Below are 16454 nucleotides of genomic sequence, written 5' to 3' on the forward strand. Positions count from 1 at the left end.
CCACGGGAGATGACTTATTTAGTTGTAACAATGGAAACGAGAGGGGAGTTGCCGGCATTAGACTTGCAGTGCAATGATCAATTCCTTGTACAAAGCATCATAGTGAGGGAGGATAGAGTGACATCTAAGCCTATCCCTGGACAGACATTCGACAAAATGCCAATCAGTGTGGTGCACAAGGTAAAGTTGGCGGTTATACATGTGCCTGCAGTCATAGTGAGGAAGGATAGAGTGACATCTAAGCCTATCCCTGGACATACTTTTGACAAAATGCCAATCAGTGTGGTGCACAAGGTAAAGTTGCCGGTTATTCATGTGCCTGCAGTCCAAGGAACATTGAATCCGCAGCAGTCTGAAGGCTCTCAGGTAAATTCCTTTGAACAGATTTTTCAAGCCCCTCTGACTCTCCCATAGATTGCGAATAAAATAAAGTATTAGGATGATGATGTCTTGCATTAATTAAGCATGTCATGATCAAATGAGGTAGAAACATGAGATGTAAAAATGAGGGTGTGGTACAGCGGTGAAGACGGAAATACACGAATCTGAAAGTTTCAGTACAACCTTTGCCATCTAAAACCTTCTGAGAGTTTGGCTTCTCCTTGGTGGGAGTGAAGACTTCATGCTTCACTTCAAAACTGAGTGTCTGCTTGGTGAAGTCATGAGTGATTTTCTAAATGGATAGAGCAATGGAAGTGACCTCACATAACCAGTTTTGGCTACAAACAAAAAATAGCAGATATAGTCCGCAATATGATTCCAACTCATTAGAACATAATTCCATCCCATTATTAGTGTGAAGCTTCTTTACCTTCTGTCTGCATGTCTCCATCACCTCTCTGAAGCAAGCATATCTGCTGCAGTACTCAAAAGTCATTGTATTTGTGCCCAATGACTCTGGCCCTCTTATTGTAGATGATTGCCTGATGACTCTGTCTCTCTCTCACCTCTTTGAATCTGTTTGTATCTCCAGGGAAAACTTCTAGGAAGACCAAACATTTCTGACAAGGTTTTCCTCCTGCCATTACTATATAACAGAATATTTGTTTTTGTTTAAATCTGTTCTGCGCCCATGTATATCTGATGGACTGATGCTAACCTTTCTGTAGGATAATGAATACACGCTCGTTGAATGTTTGGGAAAAGACCTTGGATATTGTGCGGGAAAGCCCATTGCTGCAGTTCTCATATATAAATGTTTTGTTCAATGGAGAACTTTCGAGTCGCAGACGACCTCATCCTTTGACTGTATTATTCACTTAATTGGGAGTGCACTAGAGGTAGTCTCAAACCTCATTTTTAGCCGTAATATTTGAATACACTGTAAGTGTGAGTGTAGAATACTTACTCGACACCTCTAGTAAAATGTGTACAAAATTTAGTAAAAAAGTGTACACAAAGTAGTATTATAATTCAGGAAAAAAAAACTATCCAAGTCACTAATTTACTACATTGGTAGTAAAACTGTATTCGAAAGATTAATATATTTTGTACACTTCTTACTAGGGGTGTAGAATAAGTTATTCTACTCATGCTTAGTTTAGCTTCCCGTGCACCTTGCCGCTGCTGGAGGAAGCCATGGGCAAAGCCTGCCTGGTGGATGGCGACGTCGGGCTCGCCTCCTTGTGCCGTAGGAGCCCTCACGGCTGGAGCATTGAGGTGTCCCTGGACGCATACGTGTTGGCGTATCTCGGGGTCATTGTTGGAGCACCTCTCCTATTACTTTAGGGTGCCATCATTGCTGGCTGATGCTGATATTTGCTGCAGTTGTTCCATTGATTGCTTTTTTTCTTTCTTTGTTAATACTCTGGTTGTGTGTATGTGTATCCTCGATATCTTGAGTAGCTCTTGATATCGTGTTGGTGCAGAGGCAAGGTGTAATTGTACCTTGTTGATATTAATGCATTTCCTTTAGCAGAGACATAAAAAATTACCCCATGTGGCAGGACGGAAAGTCAGACAACTTCATGTGTTTGCAGATGTCCGAGTCTTGTTTGCACCATTTCTGATTTAAGGGAACTGTAAAAACTCAGCAAGTTCGGTCCATTACCTTGCCCACGTTAAGCACTGTAGCACACCTGGCAACATGATGATATGCCTGTTCTATTATCGCCAGTTACTAGTAAATGCGTAAGTGCAATACACGTTGATATTTGGAAGAATATTAATCGCATGATGATATTAGGTAGGATATTGATTGCATGCTAATTATGTTTTTTTGCACACAACATGCTATTTATGTGATTAGCGTTGATATTGATATTTGGTATAACATTTATTGCACAATAAGCATGTTGAGCGCTCGTCATTAGAGCAATCTGTTGGATAATGAGCAACTGATATTCACTGAGGGCCAAAGGCCATTACATATACATGTGTGGTAAAGTGCAAGAAACCCCTTATACAATGGGGATGTACCGAAAAGGGAGTATACACATCTAACACCCCCCCTCAAACTCATGGTTGGTCAACTACACTAAGTTTGGAGAGAAGAAAAGCATGTTGTGCTCGAGTCTATGCCTTTGTGTAGAAATCCGCCAACTATAACTCAGAGGGCACATAGTGGAGAGCGAGAGTCTGATCCTGCACAGCAACACGCACAAAGTGGGCATCCACACCGATGTGCTTGGTGAGCTCATGCTTCACCGGGTCGCGCGCAATACTGATAGCACAAGTACCGTCTGACAGTAAGGGAGTCGAGGTAGTAGCAGACACACCAAAATCTTCAAGTAACCACCGTAACCAGATCACCTCAGCCGTCAACATAGCCATGGCTCGCAACTCAGCCTCTGTATTCAAGCAAGAAACTGCAGTCTATTTCTTTGTCTTCCAGGCAATAAGAGAGCCACCAAGAAAGACACAGTAAGCATACATCGAGCGTTGATCAGAGGGATCACTAGCCCAGGTAGCATCAGAGTAGGCCTGGAGCTCAAGAGAGCTTGAACGGGGAAAGAAAAGGCGCTGAGAGATCGTGCCACGAAGATATCGTGGAACACGGAGGAGGTGACTATAGTGGACAGAGGTGGGGACGGAAACAAACTGACTCAGGATGTGGATAGGATAGGAGATGTCAGGACGCATAACAGCAAGATAGACAAGGCTGCCAACAAGGTGACGATAGCGAGTGGGATTAGGAAGAGGGTCACCATCAGAGGCACGAAGCTGAATGTTGAGCTCCATAGGAGTCACAACTGTGCGCTCATCACCGAGAGCAGCGCAAGCAAGAAGATCCTGAATATATTTTTCTTGGGAGATGTAGAAGCCATCAGGGGTCGAGGAGATCTCAATCCCAAGAAAATAGCGAAGTGGACCAAACTGGTCGCGAAGGCGAGCCTTAACAAAGGCAATGTAGTCAGAGTCGTCACCAATGATGATCATGTCATCAACATAGAGAAGGAGAAGAGTCCGACCATGAGGAGGCATGTGAACAAACAACGCGGGATCATGATCACTGGGCGAGAAACCAGCGGCAGTCACCACAGAGGCGAAACGCTCAAACCAGGCGCGAGAGGCCTGTTTAAGACCATAGAGGGAGCGGCGAAGTCTACAGACCATACCATCAGGAGCATAGTACCCCGATGGTGGCTGCATATAAACCTCCTCACGCAACTCGCCATTGAGAAAGGCGTTCTGGACATCAAGTTGAGAGATAGACCAATGACGAACAGAAGCCACAACAAGGAGAGTGCGGACAGTGGTCATGTGGGCCATAGGAGCGAATGTCTCATCATAATCGCGTCCCTGCTCCTACTGAAAACCACGGGCCACAAGACGAGCTTTGTAGCGCTCAAGAGAACCATCAGAGCGAGTCTTAACCTTGTAGACCCACTTGCAGGTGATGGGACGAACACCAGAAGGGAGGAAAACCAGATCCCATGTGCCAGAGCGCTCAAGGGCAGCAAGCTCTTCGGCCATCGCAAGCTTCCATTCAGGCTGAGTCATGGCAGTCCGATAGGAAGTGGGCTCAACAATAATAGAGAGACCGTACCGATCAGGAGAATAGCGATCAGGCGGGGGGCGAGGCCGAGCATGGAGATTGTGAACCGGGAGAGGCGTGAACGGAGGTGCACCAGGGGTGGAAGGCGCGTCAGGCAAATCAGGGGAAGCATCCTCAATACGAGGGCGGTGAGTATAGTGGAGAGGAAACGGTGAGAGAGGGCGACGGACTGGAGATGATGGTGGAGAGGTGGAGGTGGAGGATGGAGAAGAGGGGGTCGGTGGTGAAGGAGAAGGAATGAGAGGTGCCGGTGGAGGTGAAACATGAGGCACATAACAGGGTGTATTGGGAAGAAGAAAGGAAAGATCATCCACAGAGAAGCTCGAGGAAGAAGGACGTGGGTAGTAAGAATGAGACTCGTCAAAAGTCACATCGCGCGAGATGCGTAAGTGATGACCAACAGAATCCCAGCAGCAATAGCCCTTGTGCTCATCACTGTAGCCAAGGAAAACACACTCAACTGACTGAGCAGTCAGTTTGGTTCGTTCTCGCGGGGCAAGAAGGACATAGCACACACATCCAAACATACGAAGAGCTGAGTAGTCAGGAGAACGACCAGTGAGACACTCCATAGGAACACCACCCTGTAGAGCAGTCGATGGCTGAATGTTGATGAGATGGGTGGATGTAGAAATAGCCTCAGCCCAAAAGTGGGGTGGAAGGGAAGCGGCAATCATCAGCGCACGAGCCGTCTCAAGCAGACGACGATGCTTACGTTCAGCAACGCTATTCTGAGCATGAGCACCAGGACATGAGAACTGGGCAAGAGTACCCTGTTCCGCGAGAAAACCACGCAACAGCTAGGAGATATACTCTCCAGCGGAGTCAGCACGAAAAGTACGGATGGGTGTGGAAAACTGGGTGTGAACCATGGCAGCAAATCGTTTGTATATAGAGAAAATCTCACTACGAGATTTCATGAAGTAGAGCCAAGTGTAGCGAGAGAAATCATCAATAAACAAAACATAGTAGCGATGACCACCTTTCGAATCAAAGGGAGCAGGACCCCAGACATCAGAATGAACTAAGTCAAAAGGACGTTGAGAGACCGACTCACTGGTAGGATAAGGTAACTGGGTTTGTTTGCCAAGTCTACAACCATTACAATGTAAATAAACATCTCCAGATACAGACCCTAAGAGGCCCTGACGCACTAAAGATGACAAGCGAGAGCCACATAGGTGACCAAGGCGATGATGCCACTACTGGAAGGACGCAGACGAAGAGGCAGCAAGAGCATGAGAGCTGGCAGAAGTGGTGGCATCGGAAGGAACACAAAGCCAGTCAACCTCCCAAAGGCCCTCTGACTCACGGCGCCGGGGGCCAGCACCAACCAAAGCCTTAGTGCGACGATCCTGAATGGAGCAAGAGTCGGTATCAAGAATGACATGACAACCAGAATCAGTAAGTTGGGCAGCGGAAAAAAGATTCATGGTAAGGCGAGGAACATGAGAAAAACTAGGAATATAAAAAGTTGGAGTGGAAAGAAGACCACGACTAGCAACAGGAAGGGATGTGCCATCGCCAGTAAGAACATTAATAGGAGAATCAAGAGGGCGAAGAGAAGACAACACTGAAGAATCAGAGGACATATGAAAGGAAGCTCCAGAGTCCAGAACCCACGAAGATGTACCTGACGGTGTAGATGTCGGCGGGGATGAAGTGGTGAAAGCAGTCACAGCAGCAGCAGAGCCCGTCGATGAAGAACCGGAGGAGGCCAGAAGGCGCTTGAGGCGCACAATGTCCTGGTCAGTGAGTGACGGAGTCGATGACGACACAGGAGTCCCACTGGAAGAGGAGCGCCTCTGGTTTCGCTACTTCTGACGACAATCAGACTCTGGGTGACTTGGCCTGGAGCAGTAGTCACAGAAAATGTCACGGCGCGACCGGCCCTTCTCAACATAAGGAGGGCGACCCACCCCCCCTGAAGGTGTGGGCAGGAGCGGTGGAGCTGTGAGGCGAGCAGACGACACCGGAGCTCTGGCTGCCAACACTGAAGGAACTGCAAGCAACCCAGCAGAACGAAGGCGGGTCTCCTCAGCACGAAGCTCGGCAAGGACCTCCGAGATAGGAACACGACCACGAGCAAGCAAGTGAGCACGTCGAGGCTCAAACTCGGAGCGGAGGCGAGATAAGAACTCATGGACACGCTGAAACTCCAAGTCAGACCGCATTCTCTGGCAGCAGTGGCAAGATCCACAAACAATTGTCTGAAGAAAGTCAAGCTGGCGCCAGATGGCAGAACTCTGCGTGTAGAACTCGTCAACAGAGGAGTCGCCCTGTTGAAGAGCGTGCTCATGACGCACCACAGATAAGTAGAGAGCATCACCAGATGGCTGATAGCGCTGACAGAGATAAGACCACATCGCGGCCACGGTGCCCAGACCCATGAACTCCGAGGCAAACTGAGGGAGGACACTCGCAGTGAGAACAGCAGCAGCACGAGCAGCATCATAGCACCACTGAGTGTAAGCAGACAGATCATCGCGGTAGACGGAAAGAGCACCGGAATAAGCTGATACCTGCTGATCATAAGCATCAACCGCAGCATCATCAAGCGCCTTGGCTGCATCCCGATCAGCCTGAGAAGCATCAGCAGCAAGAACTGGCGATACCGGCGGGGTAGGTGCAATAGGAGCAACAGGGCATGGCGGACAGGGGACCTCGCCAGATAGAACACCCCACAGCAGAAGACCGCGCATATGGATACGCATGAAACCCGCAAACTCAGCATAGTTGGTGCCATCGAAGATCACTGAGCACCTAGGAATAACGACATAGCCTGAAGAAGACATGAGGAGCCTTTTTTTTGGTCAACAGATCCAAAAATTGGATCAGGATCGAGCAGGAGACTCACGCGCCCCCGATTCTGGATCGGGCAGGGGGCAAGCTCGCTCGAGCCGAAGCAGGCAAGCGGAAGCAGAGCCCCCGAGCGGGAGCGGCCAAGCCGGGTCCCGAACGAAGATGCAGCCAAGCCGGGGATGGGCCTGGGGCAGCGGCGCCTGGACGAGACAAGGACAGCGGCGGCGGCCGAACGAGCTAGAAGCGGCAGCGGCGGCTATACGAGCTCGGGGCAGTGGACGGAGAGGAGGCGCGGGCGGCCGGACGCGGAGGAGGTGGGGGCGGGTATGACAGCGACCGGCGGAGAGGAGGCGGGCCGGGAGCGACCACGCACTCGCTCGGTGCAGCGGCGTGATGAAGAGGAGGCAGACCGGGAGCGAAGAGGAAACGGCCGGAGATGGCCAGCGGCGGCTGGAGACTAGGTACGAGGCGCACTGAGTTACATCGTGCGGGAGGAAGGGGCTAACCTAACATCTGATACCATGTTGGATAATGAGAAACTGATATTCGCTGAGGGCCAAAGGCCATTACATATACATGTGTGGTAAAGTGCAAGAAACCCCTTATACAATGTGGATGTACCGAAAAGGGACTATACACATCTAACACAATCTAGGTCGTTGGATTAACATGGACTGATGACTGAGATTAGCTGGATCTGCCCCTTTGGATCTTTTTATATTGGTATATAGATATAAATATGAATATAGATATAGATGCTGCAATCTTGTTCTGACCAATCTCTTTTAATACCAACGGAATCCATGATGCTTTCCCTTTGACAAAACATGTCCCGTCTTTTTCCTCAATTAATGAATACACCCCGAAGGACTAATTTAACCTTCGCTGTTTCTGCTTTGTTATTAAAACATGATAATCAGTTGCACGAGATATCACTAGGAGATTATGCTGTGTAGTATTGCTGTTTAATTACATCTACTTCTTTAGTTTCTACAGGACCAGGATAATAACGAAACAGCTGCATATTGGCTCTCCAATTCATTCGCATTACTCCTACTTATGAAACGGACATCCAAATCAAGTGCAGCAGCTCCTCAGAGACAACGGTTCATGGTAACACATCTTTCCTCTTTCCAGTTTCTTACTCTCGTTTATTTCGCTGAAGACATGTCTGTTCATTGTTTTTGAAAACATAAGAGAACTGGAGATTCACCACAAAGCAGTATATTTGGTAGGATCGAAAAGAGCAATCTCCAGCAAGCTATTGAAGCCCATCCGGCTCTGCTTTTCAAGCAACAGCTTACAGCTTACCTTGAGAAGACGTATCGAATGATAAGAGACAATTTGAAGAGAGAGATATCTCCATTTCTTGATCATTGCATTCAGGTATGAAGAAATTGTACTAGAAATTATTTGATGTATAAAATAAAGGTGAGCCTTAAGGTTTTGTTTTACCGACACTTTTCTTTGCAGGCACCGAGAACAGCTCGCATAAGTCAGATTCATGGAGCTTCTGTGGCAAACGTCTTGGCCCAGCAGATTGGCCATTGGCAGAGTATTGTGAAAATAATAACAAACTACCTGGGTGTTTTGAAATCCAATCATGTATGTAACCTAAGCATGAATGAGTTATTGCATAATGTTCTTAAGTAACGATGTGCACTGACATGTGCTCTATTGATATTGTACAGGTTCCTTCATTCTTAATCTGCAAGATGTTCGGTCAAATATTTTCATTCATTAATGTCCAGTTGTTCATGAGGTAAAATTTAATTGTTCCCGAGCTCTGTGCTTCATTGTACTTTCCCCCTTAAGGCTCCTATGATACTCTGTATCTTGTAGTCTGCTTCTCCGACGAGCGTGCTGTTCATTTAGCCACGGAGAATATGTCAAGGCTGGATTGGCAGAGTTAGAACAGTGGATCATTGATGCGACTGAAAAGGTATGGATGAATTTTTTCCAGACATTTTAATCTGTATGCTAATGATATGGTACACATAGTATGCAGGCTGTTCCTGGGAAGAACTGTAGCCCATTAGGCAGGCTGTTGAATTCCTTGTAAGTGCCGGTGCTGTCCGAGTGATGGGGTGTTTGATTTGCAATTTTATGGGTAAAAATTGGATAATCTAACTGGTAGGATCAAGTACTCTACCAGGTCTAGGGCGTAGGTGGTAAGGGAAGGATGGAGGGAGACGTGGCGAGGATCGGGCGCGCCGGCGGCAGGGCGCCGTCGCGGCTAGGAGAAGGGCGGCGGCTAGGGCTGTTGGCGGCTAGGGTTCCGGCTCCTCAGGGAGCCGGGCAATAGGAGATAATATTCTTCTTATTGCTTGCCTTCAAAAAGAGTCTTACAACCTATATTTATATCCTAGATAACTTGTAGAAGAATCAACCTAAGATAACTTGCCTAAGATAACTTGCCTAATCTGAAAATAAAAACTAAGATGACTTGCGGGCCTAAGCCGGCCGGCCATAACACTTCTCCCCGCCTGCACAAACAGCTCGTCCTCGAGCTGCAAGGTGGGGAAGCGCTTGCTTGAACTCTTCGAGGTAATCAACCAGCGTCAAACACCTTCTCGACATCTGGGGCGGCCAGGTCAGCGGCGACGACGTCCTCCGGAATGTAGTCTGCCACCTCCAGGTAGAAGAGTCGCGGGCAGGCGTGGCCGGGCTTGTAGGGTTCGTCGCAGTTGAAGCACAACCCTTGGCGGCGACGCTCGAGTATCTCAGCTGGGGTGAGCCGGCGGAACGGGCGCCCCGCGGTCGCAGCGAGGGCTGCCGCAGAAGCCTGCATAGGCCGACCCTGCGCGGAATCCGGTCCGGGTAGCGACCCAGTAGTCTAGGACGGTGATTCCTGCTAGATGGCCACCGCGCGGCACTCGAACGCGCGGGCGTAATACATGGCCGACTGGAGATCCTGGGGTCCCCGAAGCTCCACGTCCATGCGGATATGGTCCGGTAGACCGCCCACAAATAACTCGGCGCGCTGAGTGGCGGAGACGCCCGGCGCGTGGCACGCCAGGGCCTGGAAGCGGTCGGCGTAGTCCTGCACCGTGGATGTGAAAGGTAAGCGGCCGAGGGCCGCCAGTCGGCTCCCGCGGATAGGAGGCCCGAACCGGAGGAGACAGAGCTCCCGGAAGCGCTCCCATGGTGGCATGCCGCCCTCGTCCTGCTCGAGGGCGTAGTACCAGGTCTGCGCTGCGCCTCGAAGATGATAGGACGCGAGCCAGGTGCGATCCGAAGCGAGCGTCCGCTGCCCTCGAAAGAACTGCTCGCACTGGTTGAGCCAGCTGAGGGGGTCCTCCGTGCCCTCGTAGGTGGCGAAGTCCAGTTTGGCGAAGCGAGGGGGTGTCGGCCCGCCGTGCCCGGGGGCGGCCGTAGTTGCCGCCGGCGCGTATGCTGGGTCGGGAAGCGCCGGGGCGTAGTTCGCCGAGCTGGAGGGGTGATCAAACCGCAGGGAGGGCGTCGGGTGTTCCGGCGCCGTGGAGTAGACCGGCCCCGAAGACGAGCCGGTCGCCCAAGCGGGGATCGGCGATGGTGACGGTGGAAACTGCACCTGGTGCAGGGGCCGACCCGTAGCCCTAGGCGCGGGTGGTGGTACTGTTGATGGCGGCGGCGCCTGGTGGAGCTGCACTGGCGCCTGCGGCGTGGGGGCCGGCGGTGACGCCGGAAGAAGCTGCTGGGTCTGGCCCTGCTCCGAGGCGCCGGTGCCCAGGTTAGGGCTGGGCGGGGCCGGTGGAGGACCCTGCTCCGAGGCCGCTGGAAGGTAGGGCGCGACGGAGGACGGCGCGGCCGGCGCGGTCCAGGTGGGCCACTGCGGTGGCGAGAAGTGGCGGGGCTGCCGGCGCGATCTGCGGCGGCCACTGCGCCCAAGGCGGCGGTGCCGCCGCTGGGGCGGGGAGCACCGGGTAGCCTCCGGTGACGGCCCCCAGTGCCGAGTACCACGGAAGCGCCTGCTGACCCGCGGCCATGGCTGGATGGAGTCCGGTGATGGCCCCCGGTGCCGAGTACCACGGAAGTGCCTGCTGACCCGCGGCCATGGCTGGATGGAGTGGTGGGGGCGGCCCGTACGGACCTGCCAGGTAGAGGCGGATCCCTTGAACCGCGGTGACGAGGTCGTTGAGGACGCCCGCCATGGCCTCCGGCGTGAACTGTTGCGGCTGCGGGGGAGGTGATGGCGGCGGTGAGTGTTGGACGGGGGCCTGTGGCTGCCCTTGGCCCGGCGTGGTGCCGGGTGCCGTTAGGACCGGCGCTGAGAGCGACGCAGTGGTGCCCGCCGAGAGCGAGGCCGTGACGCCCGGCGCAGAGGCGGCGGTGGTGGAGGAGTTGGCGGGCAGCGGTGGTGGTGGCGGTGGAATTGGCGGAAAACCCGGTTACCTGATACCAAATTGGTAGGATCAAGTACTCTACCAGGTCTAGGGCGTAGGTGGTAAGGGAAGGATGGAGGGAGACGTGGCGAGGATCGGGCGCGCCGGCGGCACGGCGCCGTCGCGGCTAGGAGAAGGGCGGCGGCTAGGGCTGTTGGCGGCTAGGGTTCCGGCTCCTCAGGGAGCCGGGCAATAGGAGATAATATTCTTCTTATTGCTTGCCTTCAAAAAAAGTCTTACAACCTATATTTATATCCTAGATAACTTGTAGAAGAATCAATCTAAGATAACTTGCCTAATCTGAAAATAAAAACTAAGATAACTTGCGGGCCTAAGCCGGCCGGCCATAACACTAACGAATATTAGCATTAGGTTATTATTGAAAAGCCAAAGAAAACACTGGAAGAGATCACCAACGATTTGTGCCCTGTAAGTGGTATTTGAACTCAGTTAAGTTTAGTCACTCATCGACACCTATTGGACAACTTATCACTCGTTTTACAAACTTTCAGGTCCTTAGCATAGCACAGATATACCGTATCAGTACAATGTATTGGGATGATAAATTTGGCACCCAGACAGTTTCGTCAGAGGTAGCCTGTTCTAGTTAGTAAATTACCAGTCTGTTCAAGTTTCACATATTTCTGACAAAAGAAAACAAACTGCAGGTAATCACAAGTATGAAAACAATTATGACTGAAGAATCAGAAAATGGAGTGGTCGTTCCTTTCTTATTTGATGACGACGAAAGGTTTATTTCCCTCTTCCATGTTCAACAAGTCACTGTTTTCTTAAAGCTTGCTCACAAATGTTTATTGTTCACGGCACGTCTCATTGCAGCATTCCAATTTCGCTGCAAGACCTTCAGAAGTGTGCGCGGGTATTCGAGGTAACTGATGTTGATATGCCGCCTTTGGTCCTGGAGTATCCTTGCTTTAACTTCCTACACAAAACAAAGGACAAACTGGACGGCCCGGCCCTCCAAAGTTAAAAATGCCTCTTGTTCTCTTCCAAATGTAATGTGTCCAAGGAAATCGCCGTTCATACATCATTGTCTTGTGAACTGCAAAGATCATAGTTGGAATAAGTTGCAGCGACAATTGTGTTGTTGGCGAGTTATTTGTTTCATTCAATGCACACGCTGTTCACCCAATCGAGAATGTTTGTAACCAAGACAAAATTATATTTCATCCGCCTAGGGTAAAAATAGGTTCCTTCTGGAGTAGTAACTTTGTTGTTCTACTCAGTGTTCCGTAGCACTAGATGGTTATGCACTTTCCAACCAAGTCATACTTGGAAATCTGCTGTTCATGAACATATGAGCCCACCACCAAAGAGGAGGTGGACTGCATCTCCGACGAGGACACCGGGCATATATCTTGCTACAATACAATGCCGCGAGCTGATACTGTTCACATGAAAAATGCCACGAGCCCAGGAATCGATGCTGTTCCCAAGAGAATGACCAAACACATTTGATCTGGAAACTGAATCTTTGTTTTAGACACAGATCGTCTTAATTTATGTTTGTCGAACTTTCTTCGTGTATGTAGTTTTGTAAGCTAACCTGCTCATCCCTTCATCAGTGTTTGTTGTTCGATTTCTGGATGAAAAGAAACAAGTGCAACTGCATGGAATCAGGGCCGCGTTTAGGTATTGCTTATTATAGTGATCCGAGCGTAGGGTCGCCTGCAGCGCTCCCCTAAATGGGCCGGGCCAGCGCGGGAGGAGCGCTGGTTCGCTAGTGCATGTTTTTTTTATTACTTATACTTTTATTCCTTTATTTATCTCAAAAAAACTTATACTCCTTTATTGTCTACTAGTCCTTTAATGGAAAAAATACTTAATTTTAAAAGCGTTCATCATTCATTTGGAAAATCTTAAGAGCATCTACAACCAGACCCTTCATATCCGTCTCAAATGCCCGGACGGGCTGGCCGGTCAGTGTCTGGACGCAAAAACACCACCCAATCGGTCTCCCCATAGCCGGCCCAAACGCCTGGACTGACGAGCACTACCCATATCCAACCCAAATCTGAAGCGGACATGGGACGCTCGGGCATGCCCGCCACGTCAGATTCGACCCATGCTAGCCCACCCAACCCCACAAAAAAGGGACCCTATCTGCACCTCCAGCCGAAACCCTAGCCGCATTCCACTTTCCTCCCATGCAATCCACTCCCTCTGCCCACAAGTCCCCGCTCGGCAATCGTCTACCCTCTTCGGCATTGCGGACAGCGGATCCGAGTCCTACACCTTCAGATATGTTGATCTCGAACTCATCCCACGCGGCCCCGAGGAGGAGATGACCAACCACCTTGCGCCATGATACGTCTCCAACGTATCTATAATTTTTGATTGTTCCATACTATATTATATTCTGTTTTGGACATTATTGGGTTTTATTATACACTTTTATATTATTTTTGGGACTAACCTATTAACCGGAGGCCCAACCCAGAATTGCTGTTTTTTTGCCTATTTCAGAGTTTCGCAGAAAAAGAAAATATCAAACGGAGTCCAAACGGAATGAAACCTTCAGGAACGTGATTTTTGGAACGAACGTGATCCAGAGGACTTGGACCCTACGTCAAGAAAGCAACTAGGAAGGCACGAGATAGGGGGCGCGCCTACCCCCCCCCCCCCCCCCCCCCCCCCCCCCCCCCCCAGCGCGCCCTCCATCCTCGTGGGGCCCACGTTGCTCCACTGACGTACTTCTTCCTCCTATATATACCTACGTACCCCCAAACTACCTGATACGAAGGCAAAACCCCAATTCCACTGCCGCAACCTTCTGTACCTGTGAGATCCCATCTTGGGACCTTTTTCGGAGCTCCGTCGGAGGGGGCATCGATCACGGAGGGCTTCTACATCAACACCATAGCCTCTCCGATGATGTGTGGGTAGTTTACCTCAGACCTTCGGGTCCATAGTTATTAGCTAGATCGCTTCTTCTCTCTTTTTGGATATCAATACAATGTTCTCCCCCTCTCTTGTGGAGATCTATTCGATGTAATCTTCTTTTGCGGTGTGTTTGTTGAGACCGATGAATTGTGGGTTTATGACCAAGTTTATCTATGAACATATTTGAATCTTCTCTGAATTCTTTTATGTATGATTGGTTATATTTGCAAGTCTCTTCAAATTATCAGTTTGGTTTGGCCTACTAGATTGATCTTTCTTGCAATGGGAGAAGTGCTTAGCTTTGGTTTCAATCTTGCGGTGTCCTTTCTCAGTGACAGTAGGGGCAGGAAGGCACGTATTGTATTGTTGTCATCGAGGATAACAAGATGGGGTTTATATAATATTGCATGAGTTTATCCCTCCACATCATGTCATCTTGCTTAAAGCGTTACTCTGTTCTTTTGAACTTAATACTCTAGATGCATGATGGATAGCGGTCGATGTGTGGAGTAATAGTAGTAGATGCAGGCAGGAGTCGGTCTACTTGTCTCGGACGTGATGCCTATATACATGATCATACCTAGATATTCTCATAACTATGCTCAATTCTGTCAATTGATCAACAATAATTTGTTTACCCACCGTAATACTTATGCTCTCGAGAGAAGCCACTAGTAAAACCTATGGCCCCCGGGTCTATTTTCTATCACATTAATCTTCCATCAACAAGCTATTTCTTGCATCGTTTTTATTTTGCTTTATTTACTTTGCATCTTTATCATAAAAATACCAAAAATATTATCTTATCATATCTATCAGATCTCACTTTCGTAAGTGACCGTGAAGGGATTGATAACCCCTTTATTGCGTTGGTTGCGAGGATTTTATTTGTTTGTGTAGGTGTGAGGGACTCGTGCGTGGCCTCCTACTGGATTGATACCTTGGTTCTCAAAAACTGAGGGAAATACTTATGTTACTTTGCTGCATCACCCTTTCCTCTTCAAGGGAAAACCAACGCAATGCTCAAGAGGTAGCAAGAAGGATTTCTGGCACCGTTGCCGGGGAGTCTACGCAAAAGTCAACATACCAAGTACCCATCACAAACCCTTATCTCCCGCATTACATTATTTGCCATTTGCCTCTCGTTTTCTTCTCCCCCACTTCACCCTTGCCGTTTTATTTGCCCTCTCTCTCCGTCCTCCTTCTCTTTCCCTTTTTGCCTCCTTTTGCCCGTTTCTTGTTTGCTTGTGTGTTGGATCGCTTGCTTGTCGTTATGGCTAGTCCCCTATCTTCTCCGTTGTCTCCCGAAAATGAAGTTCTTAATTTTAAGCAAAGGGAAGGAGAAAATCTAAAAGTCGCTTGGTATAGAATTTGCAATGCTCAAAATAGATCTACTAGGAAGCAATCTACTTCCGTTCTTCTCCGCAATTTTTATGTAGGCGCTACTCCTTGGCATAGATATATCCTTGATACCATTACCGGAGGGAATTTCTTGGGTAGCCATACTTTTGATTCTTATAATGCTATGATAGATTTGTTTGGCTCACCCCCTCTTTTGGTTAATGGAACTATGTTAACTTTGGAGCATGTAACACAAAGACTTGAAATTATTAAAAATAAAGTTGCTACCGTAGTGTTAATTGAAAATTTGGATAAAAAGATCCACAACCAAATTACCCAGTATGGATCTAAAGTAGGAGTCACTTTGAAAAATATTAAGGAGAAGGAACCCATAGTTAATGAAAGAATAAATCAGGATTCCACTAGAATCGATAAACTTGAGGGTATCATTACCAACTTGGGAACCGCCTTTTCTTCCATAAAGAATACTCCAAGTCCTCAAACTAAAATTGCCAAGCTTATGTATGTTCCTAAAAATAAGGGTGAATCCTCTAGCAAGGAAATTGCGGATCTCAAATCTATAAGTATTCATCCCAATCTTTTTGCTATCATTAAGGAACCATTTGCTACAAATGATTTTTTCGATTTTGTGCCTAGAAGTTTGATAATTAATAAAAAGGAAGAAACTCCTAAGGGTGATATATGTCTCATTAAAGAATTGCCAACCAAAGATGGCAATACCTAGATCTATCTTCGCTTTTATGCCTAGCTAGGGGCGTTAAACGATAGCGCTTGTTGGGAGGCAACCCAATTTTATTTTTATTCCTTGCTTTTTGCTCATGTTTAGTAATAAATAATTTATCTAGCCTCTGTTTTTTTTTGTGTTTTTGTGTTTAATTAGTGTTTGTGCCAAGTAGAACCGTTGGGAAGACTTGGGGAAAGTCCATTTGATCTTGCTGTAAAAAACAGAAACTTTAGCGCTCACGAGAATTGCTGCCATTTTTATTTGGAAAGTGATATTTAGTTAATTCTTTTTGAAGGTAATT

At 48.7% G+C, this 16454-nt stretch overlaps 1 pseudogene; it reads left to right on the forward strand.

The window, feature by feature from the left end:
* The first annotated feature begins 156 nt into the window (after nt 1–156).
* Nucleotides 157–12283, forward strand: LOC125519009 (annotated as a pseudogene).
* The last annotated feature ends 4171 nt before the right edge of the window (nt 12284–16454 follow it).

The sequence above is a fragment of the Triticum urartu genome, chromosome 7 (genome assembly GCF_003073215.2).
Source record: "Triticum urartu cultivar G1812 chromosome 7, Tu2.1, whole genome shotgun sequence".
Lineage (NCBI taxonomy): Eukaryota > Viridiplantae > Streptophyta > Magnoliopsida > Poales > Poaceae > Triticum > Triticum urartu.